The sequence below is a fragment of the Chiloscyllium plagiosum genome, unplaced genomic scaffold (assembly GCF_037043375.1).
Source record: "Chiloscyllium plagiosum isolate Xiang-an unplaced genomic scaffold, Cpla_swu_hap1 HiC_scaffold_50, whole genome shotgun sequence".
Classification (NCBI taxonomy): domain Eukaryota; kingdom Metazoa; phylum Chordata; class Chondrichthyes; order Orectolobiformes; family Hemiscylliidae; genus Chiloscyllium; species Chiloscyllium plagiosum.
The window spans coordinates 53322737-53328717 of NW_028270188.1; positions in this window are offsets into that span (position 1 = coordinate 53322737).

A 5981-nucleotide genomic window follows, 5' to 3' on the forward strand; every position below is an offset into this window, starting at 1 on the left:
TTAAAAGGGAGAGGGGTTAAAAGGGGGAGAGGTGTTAAAGGGGAGAGGGGTTAAAAGGGGGAGATGGGGGTTAAAGGGATAGGAGTTAAAGGAAGAAGGATTAAAGGGGAGATGGGGGTAAAAGGGGAGAGGGGTTAAAGGAAGAGATGTGGTGTTAAAGGGGGAAATGGGGGTTAAAGGAAGAAGGGTTAATGGGGAGATGGGGTTAAAGGGGGAGATGTGGGGTTAAAGGAGAGATGGGGGTTAAAGGAAGAAAGGTTAAAGGGGAGATGGGTTAAAGGAAGAAGGGCTAAAGGGGAGAGGGGTTAAAGGGAGAGGAATTAAAGGGGGAGATGGGGTTAAGGGGGAGAGGGGTTAAGGGGAGAGGAATTAAAGGGGGAAATGGGGTTAAGGGGGAGAGGGGTTAAAAGGGGGAGATGTGGGGTTAAAGGGGGAGATGAGGTTAAGGGGATAGGGGTTAAAGGAAGAAGGATTAAGGGGAGATAGGGGTTAAAGGGAGAGATGTGGGGTTAAAGGGGGAGAGGGGTTAAGGGGAGAGGAATTAAAGGGGGAAATGGGGTTAAGGGGGAGAGGGGTTAAAAGGGGGAGATGTGGGGTTAAAGGGGGAGATGAGGTTAAGGGGATAGAGGTTAAAGGAAGAAGGATTAAGGGGAGATAGGGGTTAAAGGGGGAGATGGGGGTTAAAGGGGGAGATGGGGGTTAAAGGGGATGGGGTTAAAGGAAGAAGGGTTAATGGGGAGATGGGGTTAAGGGGATACAGGTGAAAGGAAGAAGGATTAAGGGGAGATGGGGGTTAAAGAGGGAGATGGGGGTTAAAGGGGATGGGGTTAAAGGAAGAAGGGTTAATGGGGAGATGGGGTTAAAGGAGAGATGGGGGTTAAAGGGGGAGATGTGGGGTTAAAGGGGAGATGGGTTAAAAGGGGGAGATGGGGGTAAAAGGGGGAGATGGGGGTTAAAGGGGAGAGGGGTTAAAAGGGGGAGATGGGGGTTAAAGGGATAGGGGTTAAAGGAAGAAGGCTTAAAGGGGAGATGGGGGTAAAAGGGGAGAGGGGTTAAAAGGAGAGATGTGGGGTTAAAGGGGAAATGGGGGTTAAAGGAAGAAGGGTTAACGGGGAGTTGGGGTTAAAGGATACATGGGGGTTAAAGGGGGAGATTTGGGGTTAAGGGGATGGGGTTAAAGGAAGAAGGGTTAAAGGGGAGATGGGGTTAAAGGGGAGATGGAGGTTAAAGAGGAGAAATGGGTTTTAAAGGGACAGATAGGGGCTAAACAGGGACATGGGTTGAGGGGGACATGGGGGTTAAGGGGGGAGGGTTTAAAGAAGGGAGATGGGAGTTAAGGGGGAGGGTTTAAAGGAGGGAGATGGGGGTTAAGGGGGGAGGGTTTAAAGGAGGGAGATGAGGGTTAAGGGGGGAGAGTTTAAATAAGGGAGATGGGGGTTAAGGGGAGAGGGTTTAAAGAAGGGAGATGGGGGTTAAGGGGAGAGGGGTTAAAGAAGGGAGATGGGTGTTAAGGGGAGAGGAGTTAAAGCGGGACCTGGCGGTTAAAGGGACAGATAGGGATTAAACAGGGGCATGGGGGTGAGGGGGCGATGGGGATTAAGGGGTGATGGGTTAAAGGAGGACATGGGGGTTGAGGGGAGATGGGTTAGAAGGGGAGATGGGGGTTAAAGGGAGATGGATTAAAAGGGGAGGATGGGGGTTAAGGGGAGAGGGGTTAAAAGGGGAGGATGGGGGTTAAGCCGAGAGGTGTTAAAAGGGGAAGATGGGGGTTAAAGAGAGGAAATGGGGTTTAAAGGGACAGATATGGGTTAAACAGGGACATGGGGGTGAGGGGGACATGGGGGTTAAGGGGAGAGAGATTAATGGGGAGATTGGGGTTAAAGAAGAGTGATGGAGTTTCAAGGAACAGATAGGGGTTAAGCAGGGACATGACAGTGAGGGCAACATGGGGGTTAAGGGAACAGGGGTTAAAGGGGGAGATGGGGTTTAAGGGGGCAGATAGGGGTTAAAACAGGGAGATGAGGGTGAGGGGGACATGGGGTTTAAGGGGAGAGGGGTTAAAGGGGGAGATGGGAGTTAAAGGGGAGAGATGCGGTTTAAAGGGACTGATAGGGTTAAACAGGGTCATAGGGGTGAGGGAGACATGGGGGTGAGAGGGAAATGAGTGTTATCGGGAGAGGGGTTAAGGGAGAGTTGGGAGCTAAGGGGAGAGGGGTTAAAGGGGGAGATGGGGGTTAAGGGGAGAGGGGTTAAAGGGGGAGATGGGGGTTAAGGGGAGAGGGGTTAAAAGGGGGAGTTGGCAGTTAAGGGGAGAGGAGTTATATAGGGCAATGGGGGTTAAAGGGAGATGGGGGTTAAAGGGGAGATGGGGTTAAGGGGAGAGGGGTTAAAGGGGGAGATGGGGTTTAAGGGGTGAAGGGTTAAAAGGGGGAGATGGGGGTTAAGCCGAGAGGCATTAAAAGCAGAAGATGGGGATTAAAGGGGGAGATGAAGGTTAAAGGGACAGGTTTGGGTTAAACAGGGACATGGGGGTGAGGGGACATGGGGGTTAAGGGGAGAGAGATTAATGGGAAGATGGGGTTTAAAGGGAGAGGGGTTAAAGGGGGAGAGGGGTTAAAGGGGGAGATGGGGGTTAAAGAAGAGTGATGGAGCTTCAAGGAACAGATAGGGGTTAAGCAGGGACATGGCAGTGAGGGGGGCATGGGGGTTAAGCGGAGAGGGGTTTAAGGGGAGAGGGGTTAAGGGGAGTGGGGTTGAAGGGGGAGATGGGGTTAAGGGGATAGGGGTTAAAGGAAGAAGGATTAAGGGGAGATGAGTTAAAGGGGAGAGGGGTTAAAGGGGGAGATGGGGGTTAAAGGGGAGAGGGGTTAAAGGGGGAGATGGGGGTTAAAGGGGAGGTGGGTTAAAAGGGAAGCGGGGTTAAAGGGGAGATGGGGTTAAGGGGGAGAGGGGTTAAGGGGAGAGGGGTTAAGGGGAGAGGAATTAAAGGAGGAGATGGGGTTAAGGGGGAGAGGGGTTAAAAGGGGGAGATGTGGGGTTAAAGGGGGAGATGGGGTTAAGGGGATAGGGGTTAAAGGAAGAAGGATTAAGGGGAGATGGGTTAAAGGGGAGAGGGGTTAAAGGGAGAGATGGGGGTAAAGGGGAGAGGGGTTAAAGGGGAGAGGGGTTAAAAGGGGAGATGGGGGTTAAAGGGGAGAGGGGTTAAAGGGGGAGATGGGGGTTAAAGGGGAGAGGGGTTAAAGGGGGAGATGGGGGTTAAAGGGGAGAGGGGTTAAAGGGGGAGATGGGGGTTAAAGGGGAGAGGGGTTAAAGGGGGAGATGGGGGTTAAAGGGGAGAGGGGTTAAAGGGGGAGATGGGGGTTAAAGGGGAGAGGGGTTAAAGGGGGAGATGGGGGTTAAAGGGGAGAGGGGTTAAAGGGGGAGATGGGGGTTAAGGGGAGAGGGGTTAAAGGAAGAAGGGTTAATGGGGAGATGGGGTTAAAGGAGAGATGGGGGTTAAAGGAGAGATGGGGGTTAAAGGGGGAGATGTGGGGTTAAAGGGGGAGATGTGGGGTTAAAGAGGAGATGGGTTAAAAGGGGGAGATGGGGGTTAAAAGGGGGAGATGGGGGTTAAAAGGGGGAGATGGGGGTTAAAGGGGGAGAGGGGTTAAAAGGGGGAGAGGGGTTAAAGGGGAGAGGGGTTAAAAGGGAGAGGGGTTAAAAGGGGGAGAGGTGTTAAAGGGGAGAGGGGTTGTTAAAGGGGAGAGGGGTTAAAAGGGGGAGATGGGGGTTAAAGGGATAGGAGTTAAAGGAAGAAGGATTAAAGGGGAGATGGGGGTAAAAGGGGAGAGGGGTTAAAGGAAGAGATGTGGTGTTAAAGGGGGAAATGGGGGTTAAAGGAAGAAGGGTTAATGGGGAGATGGGGTTAAAGGGGGAGATGTGGGGTTAAAGGAGAGATGGGGGTTAAAGGAAGAAAGGTTAAAGGGGAGATGGGGGTTAAAGGGGAGATGGGTTAAAGGAAGAAGGGCTAAAGGGGAGAGGGGTTAAAGGGAGAGGAATTAAAGGGGGAGATGGGGTTAAGGGGGAGAGGGGTTAAGGGGAGAGGAATTAAAGGGGGAAATGGGGTTAAGGGGGAGAGGGGTTAAAAGGGGGAGATGTGGGGTTAAAGGGGGAGATGAGGTTAAGGGGATAGGGGTTAAAGGAAGAAGGATTAAGGGGAGATAGGGGTTAAAGGGAGAGATGTGGGGTTAAAGGGGGAGAGGGGTTAAGGGGAGAGGAATTAAAGGGGGAAATGGGGTTAAGGGGGAGAGGGGTTAAAAGGGGGAGATGTGGGGTTAAAGGGGGAGATGAGGTTAAGGGGATAGAGGTTAAAGGAAGAAGGATTAAGGGGAGATAGGGGTTAAAGGGGGAGATGGGGGTTAAAGGGGGAGATGGGGGTTAAAGGGGATGGGGTTAAAGGAAGAAGGGTTAATGGGGAGATGGGGTTAAAGGAGAGATGTGGGGTTAAAGGGGGAGTTGTGGGGTTAAAGGGGAGATGGGTTAAAAGGGGATGGGGTTAAAGGAAGAAGGGTTAATGGGGAGATGGGGTTAAGGGGATACAGGTGAAAGGAAGAAGGATTAAGGGGAGATGGGGGTTAAAGAGGGAGATGGGGGTTAAAGGGGATGGGGTTAAAGGAAGAAGGGTTAATGGGGAGATGGGGTTAAAGGAGAGATGGGGGTTAAAGGGGGAGATGTGGGGTTAAAGGGGAGATGGGTTAAAAGGGGGAGATAGGGGTTAAAGGGGAGAGGGGTTAAAAGGGGGAGATGGGGGTTAAAGGGGAGAAGGGTTAAAAGGGGGAGATGGGGGTTAAAGGGATAGGGGTTAAAGGAAGAAGGCTTAAAGGGGAGATGGGGTAAAAGGGGAGAGGGGTTAAAAGGAGAGATGTGGGGTTAAAGGGGAAATGGGGGTTAAAGGAAGAAGCGTTAACGGGGAGTTGGGGTTAAAGGATACATGGGGGTTAAAGGGGGAGATTTGGGGTTAAGGGGATGGGGTTAAAGGAAGAAGGGTTAAAGGGGAGATGGGGTTAAAGGGGAGATGGAGGTTAAAGAGGAGAAATGGGTTTTAAAGGGACAGATAGGGGCTAAACAGGGACATGGGTTGAGGGGGACATGGGGGTTAAGGGGGGAGGGTTTAAAGAAGGGAGATGGGAGTTAAGGGGGAGGGTTTAAAGGAGGGAGATGGGGGTTAAGGGGGGAGGGTTTAAAGGAGGGAGATGAGGGTTAAGGGGGGAGAGTTTAAATAAGGGAGATGGGGGTTAAGGGGAGAGGGTTTAAAGAAGGGAGATGGGGGTTAAGGGGAGAGGGGTTAAAGAAGGGAGATGGGTGTTAAGGGGAGAGGAGTTAAAGCGGGACCTGGCGGTTAAAGGGACAGATAGGGATTAAACAGGGGCATGGGGGTGAGGGGGCGATGGGGATTAAGGGGTGATGGGTTAAAGGAGGACATGGGGGTTGAGGGGAGATGGGTTAGAAGGGGAGATGGGGGTTAAAGGGAGATGGATTAAAAGGGGAGGATGGGGGTTAAGGGGAGAGGGGTTAAAAGGGGAGGATGGGGGTTAAGCCGAGAGGTGTTAAAAGGGGAAGATGGGGGTTAAAGAGAGGAAATGGGGTTTAAAGGGACAGATATGGGTTAAACAGGGACATGGGGGTGAGGGGGACATGGGGGTTAAGGGGAGAGAGATTAATGGGGAGATTGGGGTTAAAGAAGAGTGATGGAGTTTCAAGGAACAGATAGGGGTTAAGCAGGGACATGACAGTGAGGGCAACATGGGGGTTAAGGGAACAGGGGTTAAAGGGGGAGATGGGGTTTAAGGGGGCAGATAGGGGTTAAAACAGGGAGATGAGGGTGAGGGGGACATGGGGTTTAAGGGGAGAGGGGTTAAAGGGGGAGATGGGAGTTAAAGGGGAGAGATGCGGTTTAAAGGGACTGATAGGGTTAAACAGGGTCATAGGGGTGAGGGAGACAT